Genomic DNA, 27,427 nt, shown 5'->3' with positions numbered 1-27,427 from the left:
CCCTACATAAAGCATGATTAAGATGCGATTAAATAAATTCTGAAATGAAGTTTTATCTCACTTTGTCTTAAAATGTAAATCTAATTGTATCATCTTGAATTTCCCAGGAAACTTGTACATAAAGTGAATCAAAGGATAATGGCTTAATAGGGATTCCTTTTAATTTTAAAATGAGTAAAAACTCAAAACAGCGAGGACTTGTGTTCCAGATTCAGGTCTGAAATGTAAAATAACAGGAAGTCTCGGATTGCTGAGGATGTTTGGCCAGCCATGTGAGGAAGTCCACAATGCTCATCGCCCTTTAGCAGTCCCACACTTGGTAAGAAATGGTCTGCTCTAGTGTCCACAGCATTTGCAATCATAGGCACCGAGTAAGCCAGGAACCATGATGGAGCATCAGCATTGGCATGGATCTTATGAAGAATCTTGAACTGTAGTGGTTGAGGCCATTAGCTACTTCTCTTCTTTAGTTGTTCTCTACAGCAGAGAACTGAGTTGTCTTCCCTCAAGTTTCTACCACAGTACATTTCAAGAACTTCTTCTAAAGTTATGGACTAGTAATGTGGTATTCCAGCGGCATTTAGTATGAGAATACCTTATTACAATCTTCTTTTACCACTTTGAGGTCAGAATTGTAACTTTAGGATGTAGCAAATATATTTACATATTAATTGAGGTGAATGTACTAAAATAAGTTAATTTTTTACATCCAACAGTAGTAATTTTCATTCGACAGTTCAGACATAATTATGATTTATGATTCTAATAAAATTAGTTGAAGTGCTTGCTTTCTTAAGAACCAGACTTTTCATTTATTTAAATTTCTCTCTCTGTTCCTCTGTCTCTGTGTGTTGCCGGAGGCTGTTTGTTGGCTCTTTTGTTCCTGGATGTCCAGACTCCCAAAATAATCACACAGAAATTATACTAATTAAATCACTATTTGGCCCATTAGCTCTAGCTTCTAATTGGCTGACACATATTAAGGTAACACTTTTCTATTCATCTGTGCATCACCATGAGGTCGTGGCCTACCAGCAAATTTTCAGCATGTCTGTTTCCAGCACCAGCTCCATGGCTTCTCTCTGACTCCACCCTTCTTTCTCACAGCATTTAGTTTAGTTTACTCACCTAACTAAGTTCTGCCCTGCAATAGGTCCAAAGGAGTTTCTTTATTAGCTAGTGGTATACACAGCATACAGAGAGGAATCCCGTGTTCTCTCTCTCTCTCTCTCTCTCTCTCTCTCTCTCTCTCTCTCTCTTTCTCGTGTGTGTGTGTGTGTGTGAGTGTGTGTGTTTGCATGTGGAACTCAGAACACATGTGGAACTCAGAGGAAAACTTGCAGGAGTTGGTTGTTTCATGGTGTTAATCTGGGAATATAATTCAACTCACCAGATTTAGCAGAAAGTACATTTGCCAGCTGAGACATTTTTCTAGATCGAAGAACACTTTTTTATATGTGGAATTTAAACAAGAAAATATTTGGGAGTAAAAAAAATATTTTCTAATATCACTCTATGGGCAAAAGAGAGACCATTCAAGGCTGGTAATTTAAGTCTTGACTTTTCAAAGACATGACAATATGAATGAAAGCTGCAACAATACACCTCCACCTCCTCCACTCTCCATCACTGAGCAGATATCATGAGTCTCTATTTCCTTCAAATATTACTCAAAAAATATCAAATTTCCTATTCAAAACTACTATGCACAAATGTTTGAAGAATGCTAGAGATATTCAAATGGTGTCAATCTAATACAGAGAATTGTTTTGTATTTGCTTATTTTCCGTGAAAATTTTATTCTCCTGCAAGAAACTTTTATTTTTCCTTCATGAAAAATCTAATGACAATTTCAAATGACTCAGTTGCTGCAAGGAAGGAGATCAGGACTTTTATTTTGTGAGGGGGAGTATAAATTACTTTACTTTTTTGCATGACTGAAATTTAAATTTTGAGATTGTATTTTTGCACTTACCATCTTTTGTTTTATATCCTCATAGTTCTACCTAGTGTTTGCATTGTTTGACCTAAAAATAAAATATATTCATACCATCAAATAATAGCTTCTTATTCAATTAGCATAAAGCTTCAGCTTCTGTACATGTATATGATAGATTCTCATTGTAAAGAAATTTCTAAGCATATAGAATTGTATTCTTATATAACATTACTAAATTTAAAGTATTTAAAAATACTGATGGGATTTGGACTTAAAAGTATTTACAATTATTTGAAGAAAAACAATAGAATTAAGGAGTAAAAATTCAATAATTATAGTTAACCCTACTGTACTTCAGTAATAAGTCTAATGGAAAAGTAATTAAATTTAGCAGAGCATTAAAACCACAACTTATTATTGTAATAAGATACTGTAATTTCACATACATTTAAAAATGATTTTGTCTCAGGTTGAAGTTCAGGGCCACAGAGAATAGTCAGACATCCTAAGAGCTGAGATTCTCATCTTGCAGCTTCAGAGGACAGAAGAGGACAATGAGTATTAGATGTACAGTTTCAAAGAAAATGGGCTTTTCCTCAATATCAATAAGGTCAACTCAGAAGTAACAAGGAACACTGCTTCACCATTGAATACTGTCAAGTGGAAGTCCTGGACACAGATACAGAATGAGGACAACCATCCACCCTCCCGGAGAATTGTTGCATCATTGTCTTTCCCATTGCCAAGACATGGAATGATATGTTTTCTACATGTTCTACTTTCCAAAGTTGGTTTTCTTTGACTGAACATTTACAAGTACCACTTAAATATCAGTAATGAAGCAACGAACATGCCAATCTCTTTCCAGGAAGCCCTTGGGTAAGAAATGGAATTTCTATAACATGATCTGGTGACTCTCAAAATCACAGAAGGCCTGGGCTCCTTTAAGCAATATCAGAACAAAAGAAATATTTTTGCTCTCTTGATGTGGGATTTTCCTCTATATGATGTGAATACCATTGGTTAAAAAAGAAACTGTCTTGTGCCCATGATAGGGTAGAATAAAGATAGGTGGAGAAAACTAAACTGAATGCTGGGAGAAAGGGGGTGGAGTCAGGGAGAAACCATGTAGTCCCACCAGAGACAGATGCCAGAATTTAATTGGTAAGCCACAGCCATGTGGTGATACACAGATTAATAGAAATGGGTTAAATTAATATGTAAGAGTTAGCTAATAAGAAGCTAGAACTAATGGACCAAGCAGTGATTTAATTAATATGGTTTCTGTGTGATTATTTTTGGTATAAGCTAGCCAGGTGGCTGCGACAAACAAGGGACCCCCTCCTCTTACAACTTCTGTTGGATACTATGGGCCAGGAGGCTGAAGATGGATGCCCTAATGGTACAGAAGAACTTTGGGTGACTTTCCAAGCAGGTGGATGTCTCTGTCATTTCTAGAGTTTCGAAAGTTGCTTAAAATGCAACTTAGGTAATATTATATCCTTCTGGAGTCTTTGATAGACTTGAAGAATTTATAGTTATAGTTACAGGATTTCTTAGTTATGATAAAAGATAAAGTAGATATAAACATTGTAACTGTAATTCTTATTTGATACCTGTTTTGTTATATGTAATTTTACCATGTTAAAGTTAAATCCTTCAATTTTTATTTAAACAGAAAAGTAGAGGTGATGTGGGATTTGCCTCTGTATTCTATGAATACCAACGATGAAATAAGAAACTGTTTTGAGTCTGTGAAAGGGTAGGATAGAACTAGGCAGGGAAAACTAAACTGAATGCTGGGAGAAAGGAGGTGGGGTCAGGGAGAAGCCATGTAGCCTCACCAGAGACAGATGCCAGAACTTTAAACCATAAACCATGGTCACTTGGTGATACACAGATTAATATAAATAGGTAAATTAATATGTAAGAGTTAGCCAATAAGAAGCTACAGCTAATAGACCTAGCAGTGATTTAAGTAATACAGTTTCTGTGTGGTTATTTCAGTTCTAGGCGTCTAGGACAAACAAGCAGCCTCCTACAACACTCTCTGACAGGTGTGACTATTCTTCTCAATACTTGTCTCTGAGCTTTTATTAATCATGCTTGAGATAACAGTGAAAGACAGCGAGGTCTACCCAGACTCCATGTATTGCTTTGATATGGGTTTGCCTCAGTGACTAAGTATAAACTCCACTGACCAAATGATTTACAGCTGAGTTCTTTCTGGGTACTTTTTCTGTCCAGACTGAAATAATAGTTCAACTCTTTAATGTGGTTGTTTTTAGATAACTGTGTAGTGCTACTTAAAAAAAAAGTCAAATTTCTTGTTAATGTATAAAGAAATCAAAAGTCATTTCTAGATTCCGATTTTTTTTCTTTTTCTTTTTTATATCTCATTTATTTTTATTTTTATTTAATTGAAATCTTACATACCAGTACCAGTTTCCACTCCCTTGCTTCCTCCTGGTTGCTCCACCTCCCCCATTGCAATACAGTCCCCCATCAAACCTTCAGAGTTGGTAAGTCTTCCCATGGGGAGTCAACAAAGTCTAACACATTGTTTTGAAATAGTAGCAGGGCTTTCCCCACGATATCTAGGCTGAACAAAGTATCCCTCCAAAAAGAATGGGCTCTACAAGGAAAGTTGAAACAGTATGAATAAATACTGTCTCCACTGCGTTACCACACAGACTGTTCCAGCCATCCAACTGTCACCAGCATTGGAGGGCCTACTTTGGTCAATGCTTGTTCTTCCACTATCAGTCTGGATTCAGTGAGCTTCCAGCTGTTTCAGGAAAGTTGTTTCAGTGGGTATTCCATCATGGTCTTGACTCCCCTGTATTTTAAGCAAGAATGAATCAGAAACACATACTAAAATCTGAATTTAAGGGAACATTCCAGGCCGGGCGGTGGTGGCGCACGCCTTTAATCCCAGCACTCGGGAGGCAGAGGCAGGCGGATCTCTGGGAGTTCGAGGCCAGCCTGGTCTACAAGAGCTAGTTTAGGATAGGAACCAAAAAGCTACGGAGAAACCCTGTCTCAAAAAACCAAAAAAAAAAAAAAAAAAGGAACATTCCAAAATCACCAAGAACACACACATACACTCACACACACACACACACACACACGGAGAGAGAGAGAGAGAGAGAGAGAGAGAGAAAATGGAGCAGTTAATGCTAAAAAAGAAATGCTATTTTTCAAGAGTTGAGTATTTAATTTGGAATTATCTTACTGAATTACATAAACACCCATGCATTTCTACATGGCAACATCAAATATCAAGACAACAATTAATTCAATAAATGGAAAAATATTATTCACTAAAATATAAGTAGATATTGCTAGAGTGTAAAATCTAATATTTTTGCCTTTTTATTTAAAAATCTATGTGTGTTAATGATTGTACCTATTCTGAATTTTGCCCCTAATTAAATTTACTTTACAAACTTTTAAGTTAACTTACCAGTGAATGTATGTGGCAAGCAAAGGAAACTCCACAGCTCATTCATCCTCTCTGTATTCTTTAATCTATGCTGTCAGAACTGTATTCCTGCTGGGCTACAGTGTAGGCACTCCTTGGCTGTCAGCAGGAGCATAACAACGACACTTGGAGCTCCCTTTCTCACATGTGGATAACACAAACTTGAAATAGCATACATTTCTGTATTAGTAAAACCTGCAGAAAAGCAGATGTAATAATGACCTCTAACATGGAAGAAAAAGGAATTACTGCACCGTGAAACGTAAAGTCAGACTAAGGGGATAATTAACCATAGTGCTTGTACTTGCAAAAAGAAACATTGAAGGGCTGTCATCCCTGCATTTGGCTCAGCATCACCTAAATGCTTCCCATTGACAACTCCTGTGGATAGACTTTTGCTTCTTTTGTTCAGAAGTCATGCTGGTCAAAAGATCAAAAGTGAACCTGGCAGGGAACTTCCAATCCCACAGCCATACAGGCATTGCTTATATCTACATCACCCTGGTCCCAGACAGAAAATAAATACCAACCCTCACCTGTTCTCATGGCCATGAAATTAGCTTAGGTAATTAGAAATTAGTCCATTTCTGAAGTGGAATCCCTAGATGTTATAAAGATTCAAGCTTTCGTGAATTGAAAATTAAAAAGAAACTAATAAGAGATGCTAAGAAGAGCTATTAGTTAAGTAGCTAGGTGGATCCTGCATTCTTTCATAAAGAACTGTATGTATGCTATCAAACATACTTAATCAAAAATATTTATTATTATTATTAAATATTAATCTCCTATGTATAATGTGTGTGAAATTTTACTATCTTAAGTAACAGAATTAATATTACTTATTTGATACAAAAGAGGCACTCAAATTAGTCATTCACCTTTTCTCAACTCAGTGAAATCTATTTACTACATCATTTTAATAAATTCTCAATTGTTGTTGAATGTACTATTTCATGTGCAAATTAAGAGAAATAATACTTAAAGTAGTTTTCAAGCTACTTTAAAATTTAAGATAAGCTTAATTCATTGGTTTGAATATAAGTATATGATATATTATGAGGCTTTAAAAGTTGTGTACTTAGGAATTACATATATTTCAGTTGGAAATCATAGCCTACAGTCCAGTACAACCTTATCTAAGCATTAAATTACCCATAATGATTTGTATAAAAAAAACTCTTATGTGCCATATTATAAATTATAGGATAAAATAAGCATTAATAGTAATGTACACATTCCTGAAGCATAATCTTCTTCAAAATTAGCCAGTTCTATTGAAGCTCATTTCTGGTGCAGATTAAAGTACTCTCCATCTCTTTTGGCAGCAACTAGAAGATGAGATCTACATGGGGTGTATGATTTGAATTCACAGCAGTGATTTGATTTGTTGTTGTTGTTGTTGTTTTCTTTTGAGACAGGGTTTCTCAGTAGCTTTAAGACGTGTCCTGGAACTCTCTCTGTAGACCAGGTTGGCCTTGATCTCACAGAGATCCATTTGTCTGTGCCTCCCAAGGTGCTAGGAATAACATCATGTACCACCACCATCAGGCTACATTTTCAGTATAAATTACAAAGTTATTCCTTTCATTGTTCATCCACAGACCTGGATGCTGTATATATTGGGTTTACTTATAAAGGTGTGCATATCTCAGTACTTTCTGAAAAACAGTAGTACAGATTTGGAATGGAGATCTGAATCAAAACACATCTAATAAGAAAAGTTATTGGAAGTTAAAGAAGCTGGAAAATGGAATAGAAATGAAGCTAAGGCAATAGAAATTCATCAAATACCACAGATAAGATACTGTTAAAATTTTATCTGGTCCTTCAGCTCATGAACATCCTTAATGTTTTTCTATGCTGAGAAAAACTTGTAAATTCTCAGAGTGATAGAGGAATTATAAATAACGTTGAAGTCCACCAGAGACTAATGTATAATTTCTGTTTACTTTTGGTCTGTATCCATAGGACCGACAGTACAGTTCCTTTGAAACTAACTGGTTAATGGTTTTAGAAAACTGAATTTTTAAACTCTCACAATTTGCTGTTGACATGATAGTTTACAAAAGTAACCCCACAAATTCTACCAAGGAACTTCTACAACTCATAAACACTTTCAGTAATGTAGCAGGATACAAGATTAACTCAAAATAATCAGAAGCCTTCTTTACACAGATGATAAATGGGTTGAGAAAGAAGTCAGAATAACATCACCTTTCACAATAGCCACAAATAGCATAAAATATCTCGGGGTAACTCTAACCAATCAAGTGGAAGACTTGAATAACAAGAACTTTAAATCTTTGAAGAAAGAAATTAAAGAAGACACCAGGAAGTGGAAAGATCTCCCATGCTCTTAAGTAGGGAAAATTAACAGAGTAAAAATGGCAATCTTACCAAAAGAAATCTACAGATTCATTGCAATGCCAATCAAAATCCCAGAAAAATTCTTCACAGACCTCAAAAGAAGAGTATTCAATTTCATATGGAAAAGCAAAAAGCCCAAGACAGCGACAACAATCCTATAAAATAAAAGAACTTCTGGAGGCATCACAACCCCTGACTTCAGAGGCACAGTACAGAAAACAGCCTGGTATTGGTGTGAAAACAGACAGGATGACCAAAAGAACCGAATCAAAGACTCGGTATTAACCCACACACCTTCAAACATGTGATTTTTGACAAAGAAGCAAAAATATCAAATGGACAAAGAGAAAGTATATTTAACAAATGGTGCTGGCATAACTGGTCATCAACTTGTAGAAAAATGAAATGATTCATATCTATCACGATGCACGAAACTCAAGTCCAAATGGATCAAAGACCTCAACATAAAGCCAACCACACTGAACCTTGTAGAAGAGAAAGTGGAAGGCACACTTGAATGCATTGTCATAGGAGACTAGTTCCTAAATATAATCCCAGTAGCACAGACACTGAGAGAAACAATTAATAAATGGGAACTCCTGAAACCAAAAAGCTACTGCAAAACAAAAGACACAGTCAACAAGGCAAAATGGCAGACTACTGAATGAGAAATGCTTCACCAACCCCACATCAACAGAGGGCTGATCTCCAAAATATACAAAAAACTTAAGAAATTGATCATCAAAAGAACAAATAATTCAATAAAGAATAGAGTACAGACCTAAATAGAGAACTTTCAACAGAGGAAATGTTCAACATCCTTAGTCATCAGAAAAATGCAAATCGAAATAACTCTAAGGTTTACTCTTACATCTGTAAGAATGGCCAAGATCAAAAACACTTATGAAAATTTGTGTTGGAGTAGTTGTGGGCTAAAGAGAACACTCCTGCATTGCTGGTGGGAGTGCAAGTGGTGGTACAGCCCCTTTAGATATCAGTATGGTGATTTCTCTGAAAATTTGAAAACAACCTTCCTCAAGACCCAGTAATACCACCTTTGGGTATATACACAAAGGATGCTCAAGTGAAGCTCAAGGACATGTGCTCAACTACGTTCACAGCAGCATTGTTTGTCATAACAAGAAACTGGAAACAACCTAAATGCCCTTTGACTGAAGAACGGATAAGGAAAATGTGGTACATTTACACAATGGGGTATTACACAGCAGAAAAAAAATGACATCTTGAAGTTTGCAAGCAAATGAATGGAGCTAGAAAACATCATTTTGAGTGAGGTTATTCAGATACAGAAAAACAATTATTACATGTACTCAGTCATAAGTGGTTTTAAAACATAAAGCAAAGTAAACCAGCCTGCAAATCATAATCCCAGAGAACCTAGACAACGAGGACCATAAGAGAGACATCTATTCTACATGGGAAGTAGAATACAAGATCTCCTGAATAAATTCCGACTATGGGAACCATGGGAGTGGGTTGAAGGTGAGGGGGGTGGGGAGAAAGGGAGGGGAGCAGAGGAAAATGTATAGCTCAATAAAATGACTTTTTTCCTAAAGTAAAAACAGAATAACATAGGTTCCAAACCTTTACAGTTTATGTTGAGGAATGGGACTTCACAGGTAGGATAAATCTGAATGGCTTTCTAAAAGAAGTAATGAATGCATAATTTATTCGCTATGAGTCAATTGGCAGTTTCATGAGCACGTTCAATTCTAGGTAAAATACCTTAGAGAACACCATCAGAAAATATTTAGTTTATGGGTTTTTGTTTGTTTGTTTGCTTGTTAACTTACCAGTGAATGTATGTGGCAAGCAAAGGAAACTCCACAGCTCATTCATCCTCTCTGTATTCTTTAATCTATGCTGTCAGAACTGTATTCCTGCTGGGCTACAGTGTAGGAACTCCTTGGCTGTCAGCAGGAGCATAATAATGACACTTAGAGCTCCCTTTCTCACATGTGGATAACACAAACTTGAAACAAAATAATTTTGTCCATAAAATGAATTATTTTTGAAATATACAATTCTAAAAACAACCTTAATATAGTTTCATATACTCAAGCTTAAAAAAGTAGCTAATAATTTTGGAAAAATATTTTTCTTCTACAGTATAATCATTCAAATGTCTTTTGGTTAAAATAAAACAAATGCACAGATATTGTAGCCTCAAGTTTAGAACTAACTAAGCCCACAAACAATTTCATTCACTATTATTTATTAATCAGTTTCATATTAAGGTAGTATAAGAGCTGATCAAAATCTGCCTCACAATTGTCTCCATAATTAGAGAGGCTAGGGAAAATGGTAACTTAATAATGCATGACAAAGACACTGCTGAGATTAATGTGATTCTATCCAGTGGATAATAAAGGAAGGTAACACAGTTTTCAGGGATTTTCCGTGAAAGGAAAAGGTGTGAGTCTTGCTACTCTCTCCTATTGAAAGAAGCATAGACAATAGGATCTGAGATTCTGCAGTCCCCATAAATTCTGAATTAGCATAGTGGAAAAGTAGAACCAGGGTGCAAAAACCCATCCATTTCATCTAGTGAATAAAAATAATAATTTTATTAATGATTTAAGCCTGTTATTAATAGAAAACATCAATCCTCATCAGTGAAATACACGAACCACAGATTTTTAACTGATAGTATTATTTAACAGTAATTCATCATATTATTTATGATACAGTTGTTAAAACATTAAATGAAAGCTGTCATGAGCATTTATTGAAAATATTGACTCTTATAAGCACCTGCTTTTGAAAAATATATTTAACTACCACTTTAGCTCACAAGACAACCCAAGCAGAATAAAGCCTCCTTAACTTGAATTCAGAGCCATTCTTAATTCTATAATAGGTGTGTTAAATCATCAAGGTATTTCTGTCTATGCACTAGTAATGCCTAATCTAGCATATCTTCCTCCAATGTTAAAGGCACAAAGATAAGAGTAAGTATCTGTGTCAGTCCTTCAATGTCTTTTCCATTACTCCTGTGTGTTCATTCTGTTGATACAGTTTCAAATGTTATTTATGATTGCTAGAAGTAGACTTTGTAAAGGAGTAGGATCTAACTTTGCCTATTCCAAAGTTTCATGTTCTTAGACAGACTGACCCCTAACTCTGTAATGCAGAGAAAAAGAAACAAACAACTAATGGCTATTAGGATAAGTTCCCATAATGGATGCCCATTGCAAAATTATCAGAAATATATATACATACACACACACACATATATATATATATAAAACCAGATTCAGTAGATTGTGTTATTTGTTCACACACATGCATACATATTGATAGGTATGCAATAAAATAAAGACAAAGAGACTATCAACTTGAAAGTAGAGATTATTGCAACATAATTAATTAATAAAAACCTAGAGCCAGAAATTGGGGTTCAGTCTGAATGTCAGAAAAGCAAAAGAGCCAGTCACTGGCTTTTACCTTTACTGTACTCTGAAATATTGATCCTGCCTCAATAAATCTCAGAATGAGACTGGGTGTGAGAGCTATCTCTTTCCATTTTATAATCCTCTCTAGTGCTGGGATTAAAAGTATGGACCACTATCACCTGGTTTCTATGACAAAATACTGTGACTACGGGGATTAAAGGTGTGTTTATGTGGGAAGTACTTCTGTATATGTGTCATTTTTATTGGTTAATGAATAAATAATCTGCTTGGGCCTAGAACATGGCAGAATAAATCTTGGCTAAAAAACTAAAATGAATCCTGGGAGAAAGTAGGCAAAGTCAGGGAGATACCATGTAGCTGCTGAAGGAGACAGATACTTGAGAACCTTTCTGTTAAACCACAAGCCTAGTTTTAAAATATAAAATCATAGGAATGGGTTAACTTAAGATACAAGATCTAGGTAGAAATATATATAATCTTAATTGGCCAAGCAGTGTTTTAATTAATACAGTTTCTGTGTAAATATTTCAAGTCTGGGTAGTAAGGAACAAATGAACAGTCTCTGACTACAAATTGGTGCCCAACACGGGGTTGACCATATCCACATAAAGCATAAAATGGCTTGCAAAAAATTCTACACACACACACACACACACACACACCAGAGTTAAGCATAGCTTCGTGATAGCATCATTATCTTGGGTGGGTTTGGTTAATAGCAGTTAGCAGAGGAACAATTCCTTTAAGTGAAGGCTTTTTGACTCAGCAGTAGCAGCAAAAACCTTGTGACTCATTTAAGAATGTTTCCTGATTTGTGCTAGTTGAACAAACACTTCTGGCTCTTTCAGTAGGCTGAGCATTTGAATGGGGTTTGTAAGCAGCATATTTCAAATTCTTTAGTAGTGTGACATTGATGTACTACACATCTGGAACTGGGGCAGTGTGCTTCATCTGGCAGAGGTGGGGAACATGTCTCTTCCATGTTGAACAGGGAGGAGACAAAAGGCAAAGCATCTTTAGTCCTAGCTATGCTGCTTAGCATTTTAACATGTGATCCTGGTCAGAAAATAATTACAGATAAGCAATAAAGACAGATTCAGATGAAAAAAGACTTCTGAATGAGAAACAGTGACTTCCAAAAATGTACGTAGACTTGGGAGAGAGAAGAAATAGAGTGTAGAGAATTATAAAAAAGAAGTAAATAACTAAAAAAAAATTAAACATAGTCTTTAAAGAGAACAGTATAGACAGTCACAGATTAAAGAAGCAAAAAAGAAAAATCCATGTAAAGGTAGAATACATATAGAGATCTGGATTATGTATATTATTGTTTTCTTTGAATTTTTTGACTGTGAAGGAATGAAGTATGGACTGCTATGAAAAACCAACATATATATTTTAAAGTTATCTTGACTTGAAAATTTGGGTCTAAGGATGTGCTAGTTTGGAAAAGAGATTCTTCATTTGTTTCCACTGTGGCTTCCTTCCAGACTAATGTGGCTTGATGGACCAAGACCCCTTGAAAGGTCTATGCAAACCCCAAAATTACTTTACCCCAAAAAAGCAGGAAGAAGTTTGAAAAGAACTATGCACAAATTACCAAATATTATTTATAAATGTTTGTATATTAAAAGGGGGATATGATATAGATATGAGCATTTTGCATTGGCATGGATCTTGGTTTAATGATACAAATTTAAGGTCATTTTTGTTATATATATATATTTTTGCTCTTGATTAAGGTATTTTGTTTGTGCAGTTCATTTAAAATATAATGTATAATTAAGAAATATAAGTTAATAGATAGTCACCTATAATAGTCAAGCTAGTAGTCATGTTAGGTTTTGTGGATGTACACAGATATATTTCAAATGGATAGGTATTCTTCAAAGCTCTCAAAGGATAACAGAATATAACATTTAAAATGTTTTTATGAACTTATTACTTTTCATGACAATGAGATTTATCTGCTGATGGCAGCAGCAATCTGCTTCAAGAAGAATATGAGCATTAAAGAAGCTCCTTATGGAGTTTGTTAGTCATTTGGGCAAGAAAGTGCTCTTGCCTGGATACTTTATGGTATGCTGCACGAAGTGGGCACATAGGATACAAATAAAAATAACTGATGAACTTTCTTAAAGGTAAAACAGTCATTTAAAGTTACTGCTTGATTATAGAGTCTGCCAAAAATTCTGCAGGACACAGAAGAAGTGACTGACAAACTGCCAATAAGGCAAAACAGTCTTTCAAATTTCCTGCTTCATAAAATGTCTGCCAGATACTGAGCCTGTAGGCTGAAGTTGGATATACCAATGATACAGAAGAATTTTGGATGTCTCTCCAGGCAGTAAGATGTCTCTGTCAATTCTAGAGTTTGGGGAGTGGCTTACAATGCAACAAGGTGATATTATATCCTTCTGGGGTCTTTGATGGGGTTGAAGAATAGATAGTTATAATTTTTCTTAGTTATGATAAAAGATAAAGTAGATATAAATATTACAGCTATAATTCTTGCTTAACACCTGTTTTGTATATGTAATTTTACTATGTTAAAAATTAAAACCTTCCATTTTATTTAGATTGAAAAAGGAAAATGATGTGAGATTCTAACCTCTCTATGCTATGAATATATTTTATTACCATTGGTTATTAAAGAAACTGTTTTGGCCAACGGCTTAGTAGAGTAAGCCAGGCAGGAAATCTGAACAGAGATATAGGGAGAAAGTATGTGGAGTCAAGGAGATGCTCTGTAGCTGCCAAAGGACAAAGACACCATCTGAAGGTCAGAACCTTACTGGTAGGCCAAATCCTCATGGTGATACATAGAATAATAGAAATATTTTAATTTGGCTAGCTAGAAATGTGCCTAAGCTATTGACCAAGCAGTGTTGTAATTAATATAGTTTTTGTGTGATTATTCAAAGTATAGCTAAAATGTTTAATGATGTAAATGCCTCACCCTTTGATCCCATTCTTTCTCTACTTTAACCAACGGCTAAGATAAGATGAAATGCTTAATTCCCACCCTCATTAGACAGCCATTTGATTACATTCTTTCTGCCTTTCCCACAAGCATTCATGTGTTTTCCTAAGGAAAATTGTCTGACCTGACAAGATTTAAGCTGAGGAGGTCAGTTTAAAGTATTACTCCCTCAGAAATGCTTACATATGAAGCATAGTAAGCAATTTTGGTCAAGCTCTATTCTGTCTCTTATGGAAGCCCCTAGATAACTGTGTGTTGTCATATTTAGCTTTAAATTTTGAACATAATAAAATTGAAAACACGACTCTCCTGTCACTGTGATGCTAACCATATTTCACATGGTATGTTGCTAATGACTGATATATTAGACTGCAAAGATAAAGACTTCTCATGGAAGTCTTTAACAGATGTGATCTATGTTATCATGAAGAAACCTGGCAGACCTTAACCTGGATTCTAACATCTACATTTTCTAATTCTCTGATTTCCCCAAGACTTAATTTCCGTGCTAGTAAAATACTTATAGTGTATATAACAAATATAGTTTTTGTAAACTACAGGTGAAAAAGAAAACTCTTATGATGGACAGTGGCAAATCATTACGTTATTAATGAAAATATACTGACAGAATTAAGCAGGGTACAACCAATTTGCTTAAGTGGAGAACTGTAATTTAAGTGATTGGCTTTAAGAAGTATCTTTTCAAAACCTCTGAATCTCTATTTTAGCTCCCATCTGAAATCTTGAATGAAATTATTTCATTTAATGTATAGTTTAAATGTGAGAATTTGGGGCACATAAGATTTTTATAGTTTTAATTCCTTTATTTGACTTCAACCAGGGCATACAAGTGGATAAAATTCATAAATAATAAATTTCAGAATAAATATTTAATTAGAAATATATTGAAATTCCTGCTATCACATCTGTAGAAAGATATAGAGTGAGAAAACAAAAAGCACATCATGGTAGCTCCAAGGGAAACAAAACAGAAAACTTTAAGAATTAAGTAAGTTTCTTTTTTTTAAATGAAAATCATAAATGTTGCTTATAATTACAGTTTTGTAACAGAATTTAAATGTATTTCTATTTAATAATAAATTAAAATTATATATTGAAAATTTATTACAGCAAAAAAATGATTTGAGTTGTGAAGCATGACAAATCAATATAACATAAGTACATAAAAAGTAAGATAAATAGTTTACCTTCATGAAAGAAGAAGAAATCTTTACACATGACAGACACAAATATCATTTATTGAGAATGTGTAAAATGAACAGGGACTTTTTTCAGTTCCTTTGGGATATTCCTTTTAGAGAAGGGAGACAACACTGTTAAAGCAACTTTGTGATGCAGAGCAATGAGTTAACATGACATGAAAAGTAATGTGACTAAAAATCAAGTAATTCTTCAATTACTGGAGGAAAGCATGCAAACTAGACTTGACTGTGCTGTAGGAATTAATCCACATATTTCTGTTTGGGTTATACTTAAATAGACCGTTAAGGAACAATGATCCTTTCAACAGAATCACAAATAGAGGATGAAAATTTTAAGACATGATTTAGGAAGATGACAAACTGCTTGGCTTTCTTTAGCCTCTTTATTTCCCAGGGAAAGGTGAGTGCACTATCCACCCATTCTCACAGCCCCATGATGCAGGACAAACAGACACAATAGAGAGTTGAGTCAAAGCAAGAACGCAATTTATTACTGTGAGCACCCACTTATAAAGGTTAAGTGACACCTTATGATGTAAGGGTACCTCCAGCCAATGAGAGGCAGCCAAACCCTACCCATGGCTGGAGGGGCATCTACCTAGTTTTTGCTGTCTCATCCTCATTCAAACTGGTGCCAGGCTTTCTCTGTCCTACAGGCATCAATGTCTGGGCCCTGACCTTGAGCCAGGCTTTTTTCTGTCTTATAGTCCGTGAGGAAGAGGCCCTGAGATAATTTTGGTCCAACAACAAACTGTAGAGTACAAGGGACTTCAGATTTGCATCAGAGAATGTCAGCATTATTTTACAAGCTACAAAGAAATCAGAATTCATAAAAATATGTGTAATTCCAATGGTAAATTACGTTATGAAACTTGTTTCAAATTATTGAAGGCATAAAAATATGGACATGATTTGATCATATTAAACTTTTAGAAAATATACATTTAGCAAAGGATGATTTTCATGGAAGACGAAAAAAGCCCAGTCAAAAAGTAATTTTTCATCTGATTATACCAATCCAGAAACAAGGGTTTGAACTTGGAAAGAGAAAATGATTCGTCATTAACAGAATTTTATAATTAACTAAATATTTGAAATAGATAACACATATATTCTAGAGCCAGGTTCTTGCTAACCCCATAATGGCTCCCTCAATCAGGGTATCTCTTTCCTTGATCTCATATCTGTCCTTGCTGCATCTTGACTATCCCATTCTCTCAAGTTCTTCTCAATGACCAATGATATTAATTGCAGTTATTTTGTTAGTAGTGGTGGTGATTGTGTGTGTGTGTGTGTCTCCCTTTTGAGAAGATTTTCTGATGTAAAGTATTAATTTGTTGTGTTTTCATGGGCATTGTCAATTACCTTGGGTCATAGATTTTCTTCTAGTACCTTCATTAAGACGTTGGTTAAATTTGACTTTGTCATGAAGTATTCTGTTTCCTCCATGTATAATGATTGAAAGTTTCTCTTAGAATCTGCAAGATTTCAGTCCAGAACCTTCTGGCTTCTAGTGTCTCTGTTGAAAAGTCACTTGTCGTTCTAATAGGTCTGTCTATGTATGTTGCTTGGCCTTTTCTCCTTGCAGCTTTTAGTATTCTTATTTTAGTGTTGTATGTTTGGTGTTTGGTTATATATGATGTGGGGAGTTTCTTTTCTGATCCAATCTATTTGATGTTTTATAAGTTTCTTGTACCTTTATAGACATGCATTTCTTCAGGTGAGTAAAATTTTCTTCTATGATTTTGCTAAATATATTTTCTGGAGTTTTGGGCAGAGATTTCTTTTTCTATTTCTATTTCTACTATTTTTAGGTTTGGTCTTTTCCTAGTGTCTTTGATTTCTTGAATGTTTGAAAAATATGTGTCATTTTTAGATTTAACACTTTCTTTGAATCTATTTTTTCTATTTTATCTTCAGTGCCTGAGAGTCTCCCTTTCATCTCTTATATTTTATTGATGATTTTTTATTTGTTGTTCAATATTCAGATCTTGAATAGTTTCTTTCATCTGTATTTTTTACATATTTAAGGAATTTATTAATTTCCCTATTTTTTGTATTTTCCTAAATTTTTGAAGGGGTTTGTTTTCATTATCTCTTTCAAGACTTGTAATATATTTTTCAATATTTTATTCAAGTTTTTTAAGTGACATTAATTACGGCATTTGAAGTGTGAGACAATTGCACGCAAAATAGAAGACTCTGTAATGCATCCATTAAACTGCTAAGAGTAGAGTGGCAAGGCTATAAAAGATGTCAGTTTAGATTCCTGACATTGTCATGGTGTGACTGCAATAAACTGCCCAGCTCACAAATGGAGATCCTGGAAGATATTTCATACTCTGGTGCAATGGTAATGCCAAAAAAGGAGGTTACAAAGACGAAGAAGGAAAGAAAAAGAAGGAGGAGGAGAAGAAAAAGGAGAAGAAGGAAAAGTAGGTGGAGAAGGAGAAGAAAGAGAAGAAGGAGAAAGAGAAGAAAGAGAAAAAGAAAAAGGAGAAGAATAAAGGAAAGAAAGAAAGAAAAAAGAAAGGAAAGAAAATGAATATAAGGATAAATTTAGTCCTGAATGACCTGCTCCATCATTTTCACCCTCTCCACTCAAAATAGCAAAGAAGAAATAGCTAACCACACCCTGAAGATGACCCTTGGTGCAAAACAGGAAACTGCTGGGCTAGGATGGGAGTAGGACACCAAGATCTGTCCACAAAGTCTATGTCACACAGGTGTGTACATGCTTTTCAGCAGTAAGATTTAAGGCACCAAAGTTCAATGCTCAGGAAATCATAGTCTCATCTATGGACTCAGTACAGATTTCCAGGGAGCCCATATAGTCCCAGTTTCCATTTGCAGCCTGGCATAACTAGAGGCCTCCTCCTGAATCCGCATCTACAGCTAAAAGAACCCTTTCTGGACTGAGGTTTCTGCTGTACATCTGAAATGGTCAACACCTTAAAGTTCAGTCATCTTTAGCCTGAAGATATAACAAGGGAATTTTCAGTTCTCAAATCTCCAATGCACAACATGACGAGTTACCCTAAATTCTGAAGGTAGTTATACTGCAAAATAGTTTAAAATAACTGATTGTACAATATTAATTAATGCTTTAAAGTCCTGTCCTATACCAAGCTTCTGTCCTCCTGCATTAATGTTCTTGCATTTCAGCTAAACTGACAGCATCAGTTTGATACCTGGCTTTAGGGTCTGAGTAACCCTAACCTCATCAGTTTATTTTGGCTAAATAGCTGGCATCAGGGCTGACCTAATGCTTTGCTGCTACTTCAAAGCAGGTGATACAATTCGCTGCTGTCCAGGTGAGATTAACAGACATCTCCAACTTCTTGTTTACCTCTGGCAAATGGAGACATCAAATTCTTTTATAGCATTCACATTTGTATGGAGATGAAATGTATTTATTTTGTAGCCAACTGAAAAGTTGCTCTGGATTGCTCAAGATGAGGAGGTCTCAAAACTCATCTGGTAGCCAACAAGTCACGTCTCACAACCAAGCAACAGAGTGCTCCAGATTAAAGGCACAGTATGTAAAAGTACACATCACCACCCAGGCTGATATTTCCCCTCTTGTACCCTATCTTAAGTCTTGCATTTTCCCCAGTGATACCTGAGAAGGATGAATCAAAGGTCAGCTTTAGTCCACATTGGATTTGGCCTTGCATGTTGCTGTCAGTGCCCAGAGTGCTGTCTTTTCCACTTTTCTGTAAACATGAACCCATATTCAACCAATCTGTGCTTGGTTTCCAGACTTCCTTTCACTTTGTTGGTCTCTGTGTTGTCTGAACCTGAGCTAGTAAACTCCAATCAATTCTCAAACTTCATTTTCAAGACTATTTTATTAAGCCAAAATCATAACCCTTGGTGAAAAAATCCCAAACAGACTGACAAAATTAGCATATGGGAAGACACAGTCATCCTATTGGAGGTGGTAATGGCGGAGGCAACAAGGTGGGGGTATCCTCTGTTATCTCCATAAAGTTGTTTTTAAGGTTCATTCCTTGTCATTCAACTGTACTGGCATATTCAGGTCTTGCTGTAATAGTGATAGCTGGGCTCTGGTGGTGCCATATTGCCCTAACTGCTGTTGATTTTATTTTTACATTGATGTTTAGGCATCTGGGTTTTGACTGATTATAGGTACATTTTCTGACTTCTGAGCTTTTCTTTGTAGGATGGGTGCTTTGTTCCTTGATTTCTACTTCCTGTTTGGTCTTCTGGGATTTGTGGCCTGGATTCTAGCTACTTGTGACCTGCGACTTACTAAAGAATCTCTGTCAAATTTGGGGACTGTTCTCATAGCTAGCTTGACCTTTGGTGTAGTATGGGAGTCTTTTCTGACTAATGTGGCATGCACCAGTTCTTCTGACTATTTGAGCCTTTTCTTCTGATTGATATGCCTGCACCAATTTTTATTAATGGTGTGGTCTGTATCTAAGCAGTGGGAATTCTCAGGAATTGGAGGCAGGGTCTGTCTACAGTCAGGAGAAAACGTAGGAGGGCCTAAGTATTCGTGGAGGCTGCTGGTTCATTTACTGGCTGACAAGAACCAAAATAATCACACAGAAGCTATTAATTACAACACTGCCTGGTCAATAGCTTAGGCATATTCCTCGATAACTCTTATATCGTAAATTAACCCATTTCTATTAATCTGTTTATCACCATGTGATTGTAGTCTATCGGTAGGGTTCTGTCCTGTGTCTGGCATCTGTCTCCTGCAGTGGCTACATGACTTCTCTTGGACCCTGTCTATTTTCTCCACCTCTATCTGCTTGGAATTCCCACTTGGCCTTATTCTGCACTGCAATAGGCCCCAAACAGCTTCTTTATGATAAAGTTTATGTATATACATATATACATATATGTATATATCATACACACACATTTATACATGAATAGAGTTTGTTTATAATGTTTATGCATTGTGTACACTTGTATTAAGTGAACATATATGGCCAGTTTTGTTTTCACATGTGTACTTTCAAGGCAAGTAATTTACTAAAGAGGTGAACCCCCACCCCAAAGTAAAATAAACCAAATGTCTCACTACAAATACTATAAAGCACATAAAAATGATAAATAAAAAACAAGCATGCCTAGACTCTAATTGATATTAAAATCAAAATGAATGCTTTAAAAAGTTGTGGGGACCATGTCAGTTTAGTAAACAAGTCCTCTACCCATGTCAACCCACTCATTAGAGATAAGAGGAGTCTCCTTTATTAAGTTAATAGCAGCAAAGTAAGAAGGCATTTTTTTACCAAACAGAAGTTCATTTCAGAGCCCAGTAAATGATCCTGAAAATAGCATTACACCAATGACTTCTAATTGAAATTTAGGATAGTGCTGTGGATTTCACCAGCTGTTCTTATTGGAATGGAAAGCCTTATGAAAAACACAAAACTACATTCAGGGACTTACAAACACACGTTTTAGGAAGTCAAACAACATACTTAAACAGCAGGTTCAATATATTGAAGGCAGAATTATTTATTTATTTCAGTACATAGCCATCCTTTTATGAATATGGGGAAATTTTTCATGACCATATGTTTTATGTGCAAAACTATTTGTACATCAATTTGTAGAGTACCTCTAAGAGTTACCAATAGCATGTTCTATCAACAGTAGCATACAGAAAGAACCATGTGCCAAACCGTAGACTAATATAAATGGAAATTTTATTAAGAAATATATTTGAGAATCTTTCTTTTCCAAATGCATGATAAAAAATAACTTGTGTAAAAATTGATTTATTGTGTTCTGACCTTCCTTTACAAAGTCAAATTTTAACAAGCACGAAAGAATCGAGATAGTATAAATAAAACCCCTGGATGCTCTACATGGAACATTGCGGCTGGGAGAAATAAGGTGCTGAGCCACAGTGGCATGCCTCCTGATCTGCTACATATCTCATAGCCAGCTATGGGATTGTAGAAGTCAGCATCTAAAAGGCATCAGAGATGAAATAAAGCATAATACATCCTCAGTATAATCATATTATCTCAACCAAGATCAAGGAAGAAAACCACAATATGAATAAAACTCTCAGACAAGAAATGCCCCTTTCACTCTCGATTCAGCATCATCTATGATAGCACATGACCAGTTAAAAGTTGAGGTGAGTGCCCTTCTCTTTCTATTGCACTTCTCCATTGTGCTTGTGTCAGCCACAGCAGAGTAGAAAGGTTAGGTCATCATCTCTGGTTACAAACAACTCCAACCTCTCCCCAGTTCGAGTGGATAACAGGCTCCAACAAAGCATATACTCTTGACAGCACTGTTGTAAAATATCGTTTATAGGAGTGTTGCATTTGTTTATTCTCTGGGACATTGGTTTAACAATGTAAAGCGCATTGTTTTTTTTAATGCTGCGTTTGTTTAACTCTGTGAAACTGTGTTTCTTCACCTGTCTAAAACACCTGATAGTCATATAAAGATCTGAATGGCCATTAGCGAGGCAGGAGAAAGGACAGACAGGCCTGGCAGGCAGAGAGAATAAATAAAAGGGGAAATCTGGAAAAAGTGGGAGGAGCAAGAGAACAAGGAGAGGATGACAATAGGGGACAGTCACCCAGTCACACAGCTAGCTACACATCAGCCTCACAGCCACACAGCCAACCACCCAAGCCACATAGCCAGTGACACAGCCAGCCATAAAGTAAGAGCGAAACTAAGTTATACAGAAAGAGAGAATGATAAAAGCCCAGAGGCAAAAGGTACAGGGCTTAATTCAAATTTAAAAAAATGGCAAGTAGCCGGGGGGGGGGGGGAGGGGTGCACGCCTTTAATCCCAGCACTTGGGAGGCAGAGGCAGGCGGATTTGGATTTCTGTGAGTTCGAGGCCAGCCTGGTCTACAAGAGCTAGTTCCAGGACAGGAACCAAAAGCTACATAGAAACCCTGTCTTGAAAAATAAAAAAAAAAATGGCAAGTAACAAGTCAAGCTAAGACTGAACACTCATTCTTAGGTAATAATAAGTCTCCAGGGTGTGTGTATGTGTGTGTGTGTGTGTGTATGATTTATTTGGGAGTTGATTGCCAGGTATTCCAAAAACCCTAAAGAGTCAAAAAGAGTAAAGAGTGAAAGAGTAAAAAACTAACAACAACACAATCCTGAAGACTTTCTGCACTCCCCCCTTCTGGTAGAGCGTGAGAAGAAGGCTGCCAGACACTCTGGAATTTCAGTACTTCCACAAGACAAGCGCAACCTTGAACCCTCTCAAGACTGGACAGCATGGAACCTCCCAGCTAGCAATCACGAGGAAACCCTCATCCCCTCTTTTCTGAGGAAAGAGTCTGTCTTTATGTAAAGATTAAACACTCCATGAATACTCGTTGGAATATTGGGTGATGAAAAGGTGAGTAAGAAGGAGGAACGGTGAGGAGAGGGGATTGTTAGCTACTGAGAAAGATGACTTGGAGAGAGAATGAATCCCGGATGTCTGGAAATTCCAATCAAAGAGGACTGTATGCCTTTCATGGAGAAATGGTTTCAAATAAAACATATTTGCTGAATTTTATAGGGGGCAATGTACAGCTTCTTTTTTATTTTTATTTTATTTTATTTTTATTTTTTTGCTGGGGGCAAAGATGTGACACAAACATATTCATCCCAAGTACAGAAACAACCCTGTCAATTGCAGTCTTAGCAGGCAGTCCATCCAACTAGAGTAGCTGTTCTCAACCTATGAGTCAGGACCTCTTTGAAGGTGGAAGAACACTTTTGCAGGGGTCACCATAAGTCATCAGAAGACACAGATATTTGCATTCGATTTATAACAGGAGCAAAATTACAGTAATGAAGTAGCAAGGAAAAAAATTAATGGTTGGGGGCACTACATCATGAGGAACTGTATTAGATGACTGTAGCAACAGTAACACCGAGAGCCACTGTGTCGGAGTATCATTCAAGCTGTTCAGATTGTGGGAGGTTGCTTGTTTGTTTTCCCATTTGGTCTCTGTTTTTTCTTTTAGGGGAAGGAGTGGTGAATTTTTGCTGCTTGCTACTTTGTTTACTTCCTTAGATTCCCAAGACAACCCCTAGGAGGGAATGTTTCAATTCAAAGAAAATTGCTACATAACATGGTTGTTGTAGATAGCACTGCAAAACAACACTGACAACAAAAAATGGAAAATGCAATACAATGGTCTGTCTATAACTATACAATATAGTTGCCTGTTCTATTTATATACATCTTATCTCTCTACATTGAAATGCATATGAAATATAATATATAGAAATGTACAATATATAGTATGTAATTCTATATTTGTAAAACTATACAATAGGTATAGTTTTGTAGCATTGTCTGAAGGTTCCTGCCTTCTATTGTGTAGAAAAAGATGCATAGGTTTTCTCTCAGTTTTGCAGTTTGTGATTCAGAGAATACCAGAAAAAAAATGCACTGTGCTTGTCCTGCAAGAGCCTTAAGACATTCCTTCATGTTTACACATCAAGATACCAAATTTTAGATTTATTTTCTGATGTTCCACTTGGATTTTTCAGTGTGTATATGCTTAAATCCTTAAGAATAGCTTTCTCTTAATGCCTTCTCAGTAACAGGACTGTGTTCCTCTCCTGTCCAGTTATCAGGCTTTCTGTGTTTTGGATTATATTTATTGTCTGAGTACTGGGGGAAAATACACCAACCTCATCACTTCTGTCAGAGCCATTTATCTTGCTATCACAATTTTCTTAAAACAAAAGATAAAAATTCCAGTGAAAAATATTATTAAAAAACTACAAAATCTAGTCACAAGAGAGTGAAAAGTATTATAAAATAGGTTGCTTTGTTTCAATAATCATAATTTCATGATTATACTGTTTTGTTCTATAAAGAGTAACTTGAAGTCTATAATCTGTCAAGATGGACTTCTTTAGTGATACAACTGTGTGTGTGAAAGAAAGGAGAGAGAGACAGAGACAGAGGCAAAGACAGAAAGGGGGAGAGAGAGAGAGAAAGAGGGGGGAGAGAGAGAGAAAGAGAGAGAAAGAGGAATGAATCAGCAGAGGAAAGAAATGAAAGACATAGTCATGAAAAAAGTCTGTGTATAAAACTGCATTGCTCCATTTTTATTCGTTTAAAGTTATATTTATTTTCAGATGTTATCCTATCATTACCCTTTTAACACCAGGTTATTCTTGTTCGTATTTTTCAACTTAAAGCACTCTGCATCAGTAATTTAAGGATTCTTAGACTAGAAAAACAACTGACAGGAAAGCGATGGGCGCTGGAAAAGAGGACTCAGTGGCTACCCCCTTTCCAGAGAATCCCAGTTTGGTGTCTAGCATATACATCAGACAACTCTCAACAGACGGTAATTCCAGCTCAGGGGATCTTATGTCCCCCTCTGATTTCTACAGATACATGCATACATGCACACATACACATACTTGGACACATACATATGAATAAATAGTAAAATGGACCTTTAACAAAATAAATAGTATTCACCTATGAAGGCTAAAGTCTGGCTGGACTGGTAATATATGCTTAAAGGCTATGGCAGAGCCCCTTCCCTCCACTGCTCTCTGTTTTGTGTGTTTTTGGTAATTTGGTATATGTAGAATTTTTCCCTCAAAGAAAGAAATACAAAATTTTCCATTTATAAAATGATAGAATGTCCATAAGAAGCATTTTGTCACCGGTGATATTATCTAAATTTTGAAAGTTTGATTTTAAAGATAAGCATGGACTCACACTGTTAGCACAGGCAAATAGAACATTCATTATGAAAACTCGGTGCTATTTTCTTTTTTTTTTTCTTGAACTTTTCAAAAAGAAGTAATGGGAGTACTTTAGTAAGGCTGCCAGTGAGAAGAGTTTTAATGAGGATTTCAGAGTTGAAGGATTCAGGGTATCTGTTCAGGAAGGACAAATGAAGAAATAGAACAAGACAGAGGTACTTAGCATTAAGACACATCTGTTTTCTTCTAGCAAAATTAGTTAGAATAGAGTGAAAAAAGTCCTAATGGCAGAAGAAGCCTTAACAATGATGAGCAGAGATTGTCTAGAACTGAAGTGAATCTGCAGATCAACAGTGATATAAACCATGTCTTGTTTACAAGAAATGTGCCCAGGGAGGAGGCTTCTTTGTTATGTACCATCCTGAAGCTTTGGTCACTTTATTTATAGTTTCTCAGTTTGGTAATGAGACCCACTGAATGCTAATGCTTTGGCACCCTTCATACAGGATCACCCTGCACACTGGTGGTACTGCATTAGGAGCAGCTTCAAACAAATGAAAATCTTAACCAATTATCAGAATGAAGGGTGTGACCCAATATGCAAAATACAATTTAACCATTTCTTTTGGTATGTAGAAATCATTTCCTCTGCTAGAATATTTGTACTACAAAATCCCCCTGCTTAATGATTGCTGTATAGGTTTGAGTCATCAGAATCTTGGCAAGATTTCAATATCTCAAACATATTAACAAGCTATTGTCAGGACAAGTCATGCTAGCTGAGTTGTACATACTTTTTTATCTTTAAGAAAAGTACAGAGCTCCAGTCTTTTTTTTAAAAGAATAAATGCAATAAATCCCATTCCTGATTTGGAAATTCTCATAAATTCATTTATGAAAGGGCATTTACACACACACACACACACACACACACACACACAGAGAGAGAGAGAGAGAATAGAAATTAAAGAGGAAAGTATATATTAAATATGTATGCATATAAATTAAACACTTTTCAACATCTTTCATTGTAAAGACTACATATTATACATTTTGCACCATTTTATTTTCTTGCAGTATGTAGGGCTGGAGGATATAATCCATTCATATCTCCATTACAAAGTACCTTCTAGCAGAGTAGCAGGTAGCTATGTTGGAAGAGTCTTTTACTGAGCAGAGGGGTTGCTCCTCCTCCATTTTTGGCTGATGCCACTTTCTTCATTGCAGAAATTCCTAGATAGGTCTTAACAAGGACTTCTCCCAAAAGTTCTTCATATATAACCCACAGCATATTTTCTGTCTATCCAGCATAACTTCTAAAAAAGAAAATAGCTGATGTTTGGGTTGAGTGGTAAGCTGTCTGTAGCTGAGTCATCATATGACCATCTGTACCATGATCTGGCCATCTAAGTCATCAACTTACCATCTGAGCCATCATCTGACCATCTGTGCATCATCTGATCATCAGAACCTTCATCTGACTGTCTGAGCCATCATCTGATAATGAGAAACAATATCTGACCCTCTGAGCCATCATCTGACTGTCTGAGATATCGTCTGACCATCTGATCCATCATCTGACCACCTGAGCATCATCTGACCATATAAGCATCATCTGACCATCTGAGCATTATCTGAACATCTGAGTATCATCTGAACATCTGAACCTTTATCTGACCATCTGAGACATCATCTGACTGTCTGAGATATTGTCTGACATCTGAGACATCATCTGATCATAGGGACCATCATCTGACCATCTAAGCATTCTTCTGACTAGCTAAGCCATTATGGGACTATCTTGAGCCATCATCTGATAACCTGGACCATTATCAAACCCTCTGAGCCTTCATCTAACCGACCTTCTGAACCATCATTCGACCATCTGAGATATCATGTGACCTTCTGAGATATCATCTGACCGCCTGAGCCATCATCTGACTGTCTGAGCCGTCATTTGACTATGAGCAGTACTCAAATCTAATTGTTGAAGTCTTTATGTGTTGCTGTGACCATCAGCTTTAAAAAGTTTATTTTTGCAGGTTATTAATCTGGAATGTTTGATCCTATTTTTGTATAGAGCTCTGACTTTCTTTGTTTTTTTGTCTGTTTGCCTACCTTTGCCTCTATAGATAATTCTAGGTTCCCTTTGATTCCACTGACCACTTATCTCTTTTCACAGACTGGAAGCAGGAATTCACTACATCCATTCATTCACTGCTAAGTCACACGGTTCCAGAATTACATTTTGTAAAACTGGCATTGCATCTAGACCTGAGAAACTGGTTC

The 27,427-nt window shown here is 36.1% G+C and overlaps 1 pseudogene; it reads right to left on the bottom strand.

Moving 5' to 3' along the window:
- Positions 1-18,487: 18,487 nt before the first annotated feature.
- Positions 18,488-27,012, bottom strand: LOC130885201 (voltage-dependent anion-selective channel protein 1-like; annotated as a pseudogene).
- Between the last annotated feature and the right edge of the window lie 415 nt (positions 27,013-27,427).

This window comes from Chionomys nivalis, chromosome 12 (assembly GCF_950005125.1).
Source record: "Chionomys nivalis chromosome 12, mChiNiv1.1, whole genome shotgun sequence".
Classification (NCBI taxonomy): Eukaryota; Metazoa; Chordata; class Mammalia; order Rodentia; family Cricetidae; genus Chionomys; species Chionomys nivalis.
Note: the sequence above shows the minus strand (reverse complement) of the source record. Positions and strands in the feature narration are given on the sequence as shown.